Source organism: Helianthus annuus, chromosome 15 (assembly GCF_002127325.2).
Source record: "Helianthus annuus cultivar XRQ/B chromosome 15, HanXRQr2.0-SUNRISE, whole genome shotgun sequence".
In the NCBI taxonomy this organism is placed as follows: Eukaryota; Viridiplantae; Streptophyta; class Magnoliopsida; order Asterales; family Asteraceae; genus Helianthus; species Helianthus annuus.
The window spans coordinates 168,045,923-168,059,104 of NC_035447.2; the positions used below are offsets into that span (position 1 = coordinate 168,045,923).

General features: G+C 37.4%; 1 long non-coding RNA gene across 1 annotated transcript; it reads right to left on the minus strand.

Annotated features, from left to right (window-relative positions):
- Positions 1-3,962: 3,962 nt before the first annotated feature.
- LOC110910859 lies at positions 3,963-5,026 on the minus strand. Its single transcript, XR_002576529.2, has 2 exons — positions 4,924-5,026; positions 3,963-4,466 (listed from the first exon to the last, which is right to left on the minus strand). It is a non-coding gene; the product is annotated as an uncharacterized LOC110910859 (long non-coding RNA).
- Between the last annotated feature and the right edge of the window lie 8,156 nt (positions 5,027-13,182).

The window sequence follows — 13,182 nt, forward strand, 5'->3', positions numbered from 1 at the left end:
AGGTCAATAAAGTTTAGAGGACTCAAAATATGCCCGGAAATATCTCGGATGTTGGCTCGTTTGGTCGTACGGTCGCGATATTCGTCAAATTACGACGAAACTCAAATGGACGCGAAAACGAACCAAATTAAGCGACGAATGGTATTTTTGCATGCCGATCACTAAAATAAAAAATATTTTAGTGTGTATAAAAATTTTGGATGTCCACATGTGGTCAGAACGTAAGATATGCGCGAAAATGCAAACTTACGCCTTTTTTGACACTTTTAGTCCCTGTAAGATCATATAAGCATATTTTCGCACACCGAACCTATCAAAGCTTATTTATAAGCCATGTTTAGGTTATATATGGTATGTTTAACTTATGATCATGTTCTGGACTGTACGTTGCCTTACGAAACGATAGACTTTTGCAAGTTGACACAAATAGTCCCTGTGAGCGAATAAACTTGTTTTTGCCATACCAAAGCCTTTAAAACTTATTTCTAAGTTATGTAAAGGATATTTAAGGTATGTTAAGTTTATGTTGCTGTTCCGGAGTGTTTGTCGCGTTAAACTGATCGTGTTTACGCATCAGTTTGCGTATAACTTTCTAGAAAGCAATATAGAGTTCAAAATCAATCAAAAACCAACATGTGCATAAAATCAAACATAAATGACAAACATGGGGATCAAAATACTTTGTTTTATTAATATTGAATTGTTCAGAGTTTGTAAAATGATTACTTAAGCACAGATGTCACATTGTAATTATAATGTTGTAACTCCCCTTTAAAATAAATGACAGAAGGGTATTTGTGTATTTTGTAAATTGCATTTATTAAACAATATAATCAAAATCCCTAAAATCTCGCTAGTTTCCGTATATACATGAGACATAGTTGTTAGTGTATACACATGTGTACAATCTCGCTAGTATCAGTTTATACAATATACACAACTGTTAGTTTATACACATGTGTACAGTCTCGCTAACTATCAGTTTATACAAGATACACAGCTGTTAGTTTATACACATGTGTACAGTCTTTTATACATTTGTGTATTATATTCAGAAATGGTTACATATGTGTATATTAACAACATATAGTATATTAGGCATGCACACGAGTAGATTCATATAAAAATTACGAAATTAATGAAAATGAAACATATCACATGTATGCAAAAATAATAACTTCATCACATATTCAAAAAAAAATTAATACCCAAAAATAATTACAATTTCAATCTCAGAGAAATTTTTTAATGTTTATTGAAAATTATAAGAAGTTAAAAACAATGTATTATTATATCTATATATACGGATAATAAAAGAAAAACAATACTCAAGTTAAAATTAAAACAAAATCTATGGATAAAGAAATAATGGAGAAATAATTAAAAATGAGAGAGAGAGAAAGAGAGTTAAGAGGTGAGAAAATTAAGCGATTTTAATTAAACATACTTGGTTAATGTCAATCTTACCCTTTTAATCTAAAAAAATGATCAAGGGCCAAGATTAGTTCACTCTCAAGAAGTTGTTCACTCTTGATCCTAATCCTACATATATATAAATATATAGGGATGGGCTCTATAGAAAACTCTATCTTTTTAAGAAAACTATGGAAACCCAATGTCATCCATTGATTATCTTTCATCACACTTGATCAAGGGCTCTCTTAATTTTGGTAAGAATTATATTTAGAAGAAATCTTATAATACACATTAGTACAACTGTAAGGGCATTTTCGGTAGTGCAAATTGCCCTCTGAAAAGACTTTTTGGTATTGGAAATGACAAAACCCACTTGTGTAGTACTAGTATCATCATCTCTCTCCTCTTTCTTCTAGTCAAATCTTTCAAAACACTATTATCTCTCTCCTCTTTCTTCATCATGTAAAAGAGAAAAGCTTCATGGTCTTCAATGGTGATCCTTCAATGGTCGAGCACATCAGAGTATCACAAAGACACACGCACGATTGTGTGTGTGAGAAGAACGATGACAAGATGAATGTTTTTAGAGAGAGAAAGTTGATGTTTTAGATAGAGAAACAACAATCTTTATGACAAAGACACACGCACGAGTGTGTGTGTGAGAAGAAGGTTTGAAGATCTTCTTCGTGTTCATCGGACGGTTATAGATCCGGTAAGTGTTCTTGAAATATCATTTCACACTTGATTTTTTGTTGAAATGGTTGTTAATATGTTTTTGTGTGCTGAAAGTGTTTTAGTAATGGTTAATGGGGTATCCATGGTTAATGTTCATGTATTTTAAATAAATCAAAAACTTTAGGATGAGATTTTGAACGGGTTTTTTTGTTGGTTTGGTTGCTTGTTAGGGATTTTGATCTTAACAGTAGCTGTTTTTTTGTTGGTTTGGGTTTTTTATCTGAACAGTAAGTGTTTTTTTGTTGGGTTGCTTGATTCACAGACTCAGGCCCATAACATGTGTTAAGCCCCCTGTTAGAATGTTATATAACGTGTGTTGATTTACAGAAACAAACCCATAAAGATATTCGATTGACAAGCTGGATGGATGTAGGTGAAGTTAATGCGTGTTCTAGTAATGGTTGATGTTCATGTATTTTAAATAAATCCAAAACTTTAGGATGAGATTTTGAACGGGTTTTTTGTTGGTTTGGTTGCTTGTTTGGGGCTTTTGATCTTAACAATAATTGTTTTTTTGTTGGGTTGTTTGATTTACAGAGACAGACCCATAACATGTGTTAAGCACCTGTTAGAATGATATATAACGTGTGTTGATTTACAGAAACATATCCATAAAAGATATTCAATTGACAAGCTGGATGGATGTAGGCGACGTTAATGCGGGGACATTGAATAAGTCACTTCCTTTGGGAAAGAAGTCTTCGTTCATTTATAACATGTGTTGGTAGTTCATGCTGTAACAGAACACCATGATGTAACCTGACATGTGTTAAGCCCCTGTTAGAATGATATATAACGTGTGTTAACCTTTTGTTAATTAAAAAAACAAGTAATATCTATTTTATTTTTGTTGATGTTTAAAATATCTGATAATGTGGATACTGAGCGTAAAACTTGTACAAGTAATAAATGTACAAGTTAGTATGTAACGTGTAATATGAAACGAGCCATTTATGGTAACACATGTACAGGTAATTTTGGAATATATAATATGAACGGGTCATTTGTTTTGCACATTTTGGAATGTATAACATGTGTTAAGCCACTGTTATAATCTTTTTGTAACCTGACATGTATTCATGTATAATCTAGTGGTTTACAAAACACCATGATGTGTATATATTGATCTAACATGTGTTACAATTTGTCTGTTCGGAACATGTAATTGCTTAACATGTGACAAGGGTGAAAACAGTCGACGGGAGCGATGAGTTTAATGATGAGCTTAGTTAATATCGTAATCTTGTTGTAACCCCACTTGTATACATATGATAACATGTAAGCATCCATTATAACCCGACTTGCATTCATGTATATGAAAGTGGTTTGCAAAACACCATGATGTGCATGTACTGATCGTAACACGTGTACAAGTTAATAATTTAATATGGAACATACAAGTTAATATTGTAACACCGTATACCTGGGATAACATGTGTTAAGCCTCTGTTATAATCTTGGTTTAACCCAACATGGTGTCATGTATAAGTTAGTGGTTTCCAAAACACCATGATTTGTATATACATACTATAACATGTGTTACGCGCCTGACATGTATAACGTGTGTTAAACCTCTATTATAACGTGTGTTAAGACTTCCAGAATGGATGCATAAACTCCAATAGTAACTTAATAACAACATACCTAATATAACGTGTGTTAAGCCTTTTTTATAACGCGTGTTAAGACTTCCAGAATGTGTTATCATGTACTAGACAAAACAATAAGAGTCTCACATTACATATTACTAGTAAACTAAAATACATAGCACTAAGAAAAATGGTGGGCCGTTTACTATACCCATAACGGTATAACTGATATAACGTGTGTCAAGGCTCTATTATAACGTGTGTTAAGACTTTCAGCAAGTTACACATAACATGTGTTAGAGATTAATGTACTGGTAAACTTGTAAAAAGCTACATTGCCTACAAGCAAGTTACACAAAATTGGATGCATAGAGCCCAAAAGCAACACAAATATGCTGAGGTCGACTTCAGGGCAGAAGTTCGGAAGGCTAGAACATTTTTAACAACACGTCCTAGACAAAATAATAAGAGTCTCACATTACATATTACTAGTAAACGAAAACACAGATCACTAAGAAGGGGTGGAGCTTCCATTGACGGTCTGTCTTTGTTGTTTATCTGCTACCTTTGCTGACTCATCTCTTGCATAAACTCCATTAACCTATTCCAACAAGCTGGTCATTAACATATATAACAAAGGGTCGTTACATATGTAGCTGTAAAAAAATGTAACATGTGTAGCTACGGGTTGTAGTAACAGGATATGCCATCTAGTAGAATCACCACCTGGTAAGGATAAAAAAAAAAGACAAACATTTTATTGAAAATAACATCACCGAAAATCAAAGAACTCATAAAAAAACTCAAAAGTAATGAATCTAACATCAAATCTGCTTCAAACCCATATGTTTGAAACACATATAGATCTGAAACAACTAAGAAGACCGGATTTTTGAAGAAAGAAATTGGGCACACAAAAATTTCTTCTTGGTCTTGATTTAAAATTTTGAAATAAACAAACGAAGCTCTGATTTTAAATCTATCAAATATCATAAAAAGTATAAATCTAAACAAATTACATAAATAACAAAAGTAAGATCTTTAAACGTGTTTCTCTCACACACATTTGTGCGTGTGTTCTTGGTGTCTAGATGAACAAGATGAATATTGTTGTTTCTCTCTCCAAAATCAGTTTTCTCTCTCTAAAAACAGAATTAAAGATGTGATGAGAGCAACACCTTACTTTCTTTTCTTGAAGAGCTTCGATAATTGCTTCGATCCTCAGATTTGATGGCTTCAATAGAAAGGAATGAGTATAAGATCTACCCGGCGACATTAACGGGTTATATGGTGGATTTGTCTCCATGGACATTAATGGAGAAATGAATAAATAAAGAAGTAGATTGTAAACGAAGATGTGCAGGACATTAATGGAGGTCTTTCTTATAAATGAAAATGATAGAGATATGAAGTTAGAAAGATACATTGGGAAGATAAATGGGTAATAAATGTTGTCAAATCATAGTAGACAAAAGTCAAGATATCTTTTTGAGTTGGGTAGTATAATGTTGAATTTACCAAAGTGCCGTCAAAAAAACAAAAAGAAAGATGGAGATGGCTGGGACACGTGGCTAATTGTAGGCCTTGTGATGGGTTTTCAAAGTTTTCTCAAAATAAGGGGTTTTCTCTAGAGCATTACTCTATATATATATATAAAAAACATACCAATTTTTTTTTACAATTTTTTATAAAAATTTCGCTACTTTTTATATATAAAAAAAATTAAAAAAAAATTTGTTATACTGCACATGTGCATTATATGTGATTATATGTGTACTACACATGTGCACTATATCCGTAATAGTGCACATGTGCAATACAACAAAAAAACTTTTTTTTTTTTGAAATTTTTTTCCATGTATAAAAACCTCCGATTTTTTTATAAAAATTAAAAAAAAATTGGTATGTTTTTTTGGCTTGTTTATTTAGTTTTTTGGTTTTCTCATTTAAACTAATTTTCTCATGCTCCATCCCCTATATATATACACACACGTAGGTATATATCACAATTCATTTTTTTAACCCCATTGTATGTTGGACTTATTTTAACTAAACCAGATTCACCCCGTTGTATGTTGGGCTTGTGCGAAAAGTTAACCAATCAGCCCATGTGTGATCATGGGCAAAAATTTGGGCGAGAATTGATCGGATTAAGAACATAGAACACTAAGCCTAAATGAAGTATACACTCACAAAATTCTATTACAAAGTTTTGTGAATTTATTGCCTAAATTTTCTCAATTTATATAAGTATTTAAAGCCCAGTTGACCAGCCTCACCCATCTCTTCCCAAGAGACCCGGGTTCGAATCCTGTGGCCGGTGTAATACCACACAGGCTCTTCGATCTCGGTGGGGATTCACCGCCATGCAGCCATGGGGCTATGCTAGCTGCAGAGTTGTAATACTCCGGCGGATGGGAGGTCCATGCAAATACCCCCCCCCCCCCCTCCAAGTGTAAAGATGAATAGAAAGCTTAACACCAAGTGTGATACTTTGCTTTCTTAAAGCTAATTTAGAAGCTCGATATGAGTTGTGAGACTTTGTTTTCAAAGTGACATTATGGAACAACATGCCTGTGTGTGTTAGGAAGATTTGATTAGCATTTGAGATAACTTGCTAGAATTGCGCATTTTGACTCTGGAAGACCATTTTTCTAAGGGAAAAATTACAATTTTTGTCCTTTATCTTGATACCATATTTCAGGCGGTGTCATTTTCAATGAATTTTGACAGGTTTTGCCCTTTATAGGGAATTTTCTTGCACGTTTTGTCATTTGACCCTAACCTAGTTAGATTTTCTTATGAAATCTGGTCACGTGCAAATAGTTTAGTCTTTATATATATAAAGGACAATTTTTGTAAATATTGATATATGTATAAATATATACATATATTTATGTATGTATGTATAAAGGCCCCACCCCCACCCTCAACCTCTTCTTCCTCCTAACACCACCACCTGCAACCACCATATCACCACCCAACTCCACCTAACCACCAGTGGCGAAACTAGCCCAAAAAGTTAGGGGTATCCTAATTTTTTTTAGGATCAGGGTATCCTTTATATAACAGAAACGGAGTTGATAGGTATTTTTACACTACAGAAATGGAGTTAAAGGATATTTTTACACTACAGAATTGGGGTTGAGGGGTAACCCGTGCTACCCCTATTTGTACTATAAGTCCGCCACTGCTAACCACCACCGAAATCCTCAATTCTCCCTCCGAACAGTAAAATCATTCATACCTGCTGAAACGAAAGAGCATCAGAACTAAACCGAGTTCGTTCGCCTTTATCGCATTTAATTGATTTCGATACGTCAGGAATCAATAGTCCACCGCAATAGTGGGCCTTAATACTAGTTATCATTATCTTGTAAAATATACATGTAAACAATACATACAAACATTTTTTTTTTTGTTTTTTTTTTCTCAGTTTAAAACAAAATAGAAACCTTAGGGACTAATATCAAAAACCCAAACTTTTAAAAATCAACTCAAAACAACTCACCTCCGGCAAAATCTCGCCGGAATCCGGCGACTTCGAAACAACAAATTTGGTCGCTTTAAATCAGTTTTTTTTTGCGATAAACATCATCTCCCCTCTAAACAAATCTGAACCCATAAAAAGTTGTGTTGATGTTTCAATTTCCATCGAACATAGGTATAAATATGATACCCCAGACTTAATACGAAGTCGTCCAACACAAATTAACATCAACTTCCTTCTGTTCCACACTTCCACTCGTCGGCGTTTCGATGGAATTCCTTTAACTCAGGCCACCTCCGACTTCCGATCTTCATAAGTAAGACTCTGGTAGACATTCCTTTTGCTTTATCTCGATAAGCAAAAGCCCTAATCTAACTTGGAGTAAACATACATATTTTTGTTGAATTTGGGAGTTCATGGATTAAGGCTCGTTTGGGATGGTTAGTTGCAGTGGCGAAGCTTGATATTTTGAATGGGGGTCGAAAACGTATATATCCAAAAATTTCTATACAAAAACTAGATACTCTCCACTACTGAGCGAAAAATTTGGGGGGTCGGCCGCCCCCTCCCGCCCTACCTAAGCTGCGCCCCAGGTTAGTTGGGGAAGATGATAAGAATAGTCTATCTTTAAATAAAGGGAAAATTACTTTTTGAGTTATGTTTGGAGTAGAGGTGGTTGCAGAGGAGTAGGCGGTTGTTTAGTGGCAGAGCTTGACCAAAAGTTTTGAGTGGGCGTAAAGTGATGGGACCAAAAAAAAATTTTCCTATCGTTATGTTTTGGGTCAGGCTGGGTTGGCTATTCGATTCAAGTCGGGTCAAATAATAATAGTTCCAAATAAAACAAAGTGTATATTTATCAAACTACCCATCATTTATATACAAAGTTTATAAATATTTAGGATATACAATTTAGGAAAAATAATCGGGGGGCGATCCTATATAATTTTAAAATTTTCGAACGAAAAATCAGAACTTATACACTTCTAACCGAAATATTGGAGTGGGCGAGTGCACCCCCGGGCACCCACAATACTTCGCCCCTGCGGTTGTTGGATGGTGAAGACGGTGGCGACGTCGGCATATGGTGGTGTTGGTGAAGACGGTGCCGATGGTGGTGGCAACATTTGGCGGTGGTGAAGACGGTGGTGGTGGTGGTAGGTGAAGGGGGAGAGATAAATATCTGTTGTTTGTTATACATATATGCATATATATATATATATATATATATATAATATAGAGGAAGGTTAACGTACATTACGGCTTAACGTACATCACGTACGACAGGTAATTACACACGTTCATTTTAAAATCACGCACGTTATAACTCAAAAATCCAAAATCACGCATGTTGAAACACAATGATCACGCATATTGAAAACATTAATCACGCATGTTATAGAACAAATCACGCACGTTGTCGTACGTGAAGTACGTTAAGCCGTAATGTACGATATACTTTTTCTATATATATATATAATGTTTTTTTGAAATATTTTTTAAAGAATAAATACAAGTTATGTCATTTAAATAAGTAAAAAGACTAAATTACCCATGTGTAATAAGATTTAACATAAAAATTTAACAGAGTTAGGCTTAAAGGACGTAACTTGCAACAAAATTCCCTATCATTAATAATAATGATAGGATAATAATGAAAAAATGGAAACAAGATGCGGATATTGAGAAGCGCACTTCTTTCACAGGAGCGCAAACATTGGAGGGAGATCTGTGAGAAGGATAATAATGAAAAAACGGGTCTCCGCAATATCATTAATAATCGCAAGGCTGAAGTTGAGAGACTGAAGAAACAAGATGCGGATATTGAGAAGTTGAAGCAAGAAAAAGCTGATGCTGAGGCGCGCTCTCATCGAGAGAGAAGCAAACTGAGAGAGGTACGAACCTGCGCCACACTTGCCTTTAAGGATAAAGAGAGACGAACTCACCTCTTTATTATCTGAGCAGGAACAAATTAAGGCAGAGCTTGAGTCTGCCAAAAAAGATCTGCAGCTTGAACGGGTTGAAAAAGCTGAGACTTCCTGCCGTCTTGTTGAAATTGAAGAAAAGTTGGAAAGTTTTGAGACTGCCCGGGTGACGGCGGAGAGTCAAGTTGAACCGTTGAAGAATGACATGGTATGGTTGAAAGACCGCGGAATCATAAGCGTAAGTGTATTCGCTTTTTGATAATATTTTGAGATGCTTATACATCTTCTTATTTGTCTTATTGCGCAGGTTGCCAATTTTGTTCTTAATTCCAATGAGATGGATGAAACGGTTGCGCACCTTTTGGTTGCTGCGCGTAACGATGGGTATGCCCAAGGGTACACAGAATGTACTCAACATGTTGTTAACGCTTTAAAGGTTGATTGGGATACCAGTAGTTCTGCTACGCACAGTGTGGATACTGATGCTGCTCTTGCTGCTGCGAAGGCTCAATACAACACTCTGCAGCTTCCTGTGATGGACCTTGTTACTGTTGCGCAGCAGTCTGAAGATTTCATGATGCAACTGAGGGAAGCTTTCCCAGATAGAGAGGATGACGATGATGAAGACCTAGAGTAGGTTTTTTTTTTTTTTTTTGTGGTTGTATGAACAATTGGTAGTTGATATAGGTTTGGGATGTGGATCCCTGTTTGTTAATGCGTTATGGCGCAAGTAACTTTGTCGATGCACTGCCGTGCATGTAAATGGTTTTTTGTTAAGGCGCGCGGTGTGCCAGTAACTGTTATAATATATGTTTGAACTACAATATCTTTCATGAGTACAATTTCTTTGACTAGGTAAAGCGAATAAAGGTGGTATAAAGCTCATGTGTGAACATAAGGCTGGGCCTTGCGCGATACGTGTGATCGCATACCGTTCATGAGACTTGTGTTATGGTTACCATAGTGTTTTTGTGCTTACCAAAAGGAATTGCATGCACTTTGTAATAAACACAGAAATAAGATAACAAACTTTTTATATTGATTTTGGATAGGGCTCAGAGGCCATAGTTACAAAGTTGTTTCTTAGGATAATTAATTGAGACTTAATTTACTCATACGAATAGTCTTATGTCATAGATTGGTAAGTTGAAGAACTTAACCAACATGAAGGAAACTATTGTATGTTTGTTGTTCTGGCGCAGCTTAAGTTTTAGCTTTTTTGCTCGGCCCCTCACCCCCATGAGTAATCTGTTTGATGTCCTTTCGCACATTTTGAAGTAAGTGGGTGAGTTCGCCACTTTTTAGTGCCTTCTCAATTTCGGTGCGGAGACTTCTACAATTATTTGTGGTGTGGCTGTTATCCTTATGGTACTCGCAATACTATTTGGATCCTGCCCTCTCTTGTTTTTCATTGGCGGAGGTGTTTTAAATTGATAATCCTATGCGCTGAGTACCTCCGCCGGTGTTTTTGTGAGAGGAGTCTATTGCCGCTCTCGGTTCTCCTGCTTTGCTTCTTTCAGCGCTGCTAGTTTATTTATTGTTGCACGAGCGTCGTCGGCCGAGTATGTTCCAGGGGCTGAGTCCCGCCAGTTCTTCTTAAATTTCTTTTTGCTGCTCCCACTCATGTCCTGCGGACGGTTGTGTGGTGGCGGTGGTCTGTTGGAGCTTAGGTTACGCTCGGTTTGAGCGTAAACCTTGGCTGCGGCCATTAGTTTTTCCCAGCTTTTGGGTAAACCCTCTGTTCCTGATAGAACTTTAATCATGTCGCCACAGCGTATTTAAATTGTGCTCGTATCAGATGTTCGTGTACGTCACCAATTTCTAGCACCTCTTTATTGTATCTCGTTATGAAGTCCTCCAGACTTTCATCATCCCGCCTCCAGATATTCATTACATCGGCGGTGTCTCTGACGGATCTGTGTTGCTGCCTAAAGTGGACTAGGAATTTCTCTTTTAAACCCCCCATGACGTTAACTTCCCTACCGATAAGTTTTCGAACCATGATCGTGTTGCACCTGTCAAGGTTTGGACGAATAAGTGACACCACATAGGCAATGTCCAACCCCCTACCAGGCCTGCGCTGGTAAATACATAGAGATGATCGTTTGGATCTGTCATCCCATTGAATTTTCCGACGTTTGATGGTAGTTTCGCTCTTTCGAGGGGAGCTAGAGCGATTTCACTAACAAATTTCGAGTTCTCAGCTGCTTCTGCTGGGCGGTAGATTAGGTTGTAATCATGTTCTGTATCCGGGTTATAAACCGCGCGAGGTTTATAATTTGCATGGTCCCGCTGCAGCCGGTTGAACACACTTGTGTTATCACCTTCCTGATATGTTTTATCGTATTCGTCGGTTTGGGTGTCCCGCTTCAGGTAAGAACGCGGGCCCAACCGAGAATGAACTTACTGCCTTCTATGAGAATATGGTTCATCACGGTAATATCTTTGTCGAGTCTTAGAGTGAGTAGATTTGTACCTTGTAGGAGATCTGGAATACACTTCTGTGTCGTCTACAGGCATTCGCGATGGTGCGTCATAGTGTGATGTACGTGGTGCAGACGGTGCCCGTACATGAGATGTAGATCTCCTTGATTGAGTTACATGAGGGGCAGTCTGTGCACAAAGCTGTGCGTATACTGCGTTTAATGCACACTGAGATCTGACATACCATGAGATGGGAGTTTCACCGGGAGGTACTGGACCTCGTTATCATCGGAAGCTTCTTCTACAATTCCCTCGACACAAGGATCATTAGTGAAATTCGCAGATCGAGGGCCTGATGGATGATTTGACGGAGTCTCTGCCATTGAAAATAGAGATTGAAGAGAAATGAATCAAAACGAGAAGATGAGAATGGAAATTGAAGAATCGGTAGGCGCCAATGAAGAAACACTGGTTCGAATGACCGGAATCAATCGGACCAAGGGTGAGTCCTCTCGTTTGATTCGGGGTTTGGTTGAGCTCCTTCTTCGAACGATAACTACAAAACGAACAGCCGTGAGACTCGCCACGGGGAGAATGGGGGTTCTCTCCCACCCTCCGGCGTGAGAATAAGTATAGATCTCAATGGAGAAGAAGAAGTAATAGTGAAAGTGAAGTGAGAGTAACTTGAGAGATTGTACCTGAATTGCCTTATTTATAACCGGATTTTGGGCGGGAAAGTTTGTTGACGGAAGAGATAACGGAAAGTACTTTTCGTAAGCGGTTACTCCTTCTACAGTTAATCTTCATCTTGACGTTTATGCACACGGATCGTTGGTGAGATCAACGGCTAGGGAGGTGCCACGTGGAAAGTGAATGTGAGTGGATCCTTCTCCAAGTTAGTGCCATCTATAACAACCCTCCTAAATATTTTGCGACACCCTAAAATATAATTAGAATGTCCCAATACGTCCTAAAATACACCCCGTATGCGAAAACGGGCCCCAGATATCTTTATTTTTATTAAAATTAAATAAAAACGAAATTTCAAAGGTCGTCGCGGGGCGCGAAGACCTTAGTCGTCTTCTACGCGGGCCGCGACAGCTTGTCTACGAGGCAAAGCCCGGTGAAGACACGTGTCACCACTCGTGTCAAGCCTAGTGGCGAGTCAGCCAAGCTAGGGCCTACCCTAGCTGGCCTCGCGGGCCGCGTAAGCCTTGGAGGAATGCTATGCGGGGCGCGACGAAACCAAAGATCAGCCCTATAAATAGCAGACATCGGCTGAACATTCGAATTCGCTCAAATCCTTTTCTCTCTCGAAATTTTATTATAGTATAAGCTATTTCCGGGCATAATAGCCCCTAAATAATGAAGTTCTGCTCCGTTGTAAGTATCATAACCCCGGTTATGTATTAGATACGCTGCCCGATTGATGCAGAGTTCTGTAACGGCTGTCGAGGTTCTGCCCGACGTAGTCGTTGGAATGCCGTCTCGGGGAGGGTATTACTAATGTAAATATTGGGTTATTATACTAACACGTGTGCATTTGTGTAATTTATAGATAATCTCCAAGAAACCCTTAAAGAAAACCTAAGACAGCAATGTGAGT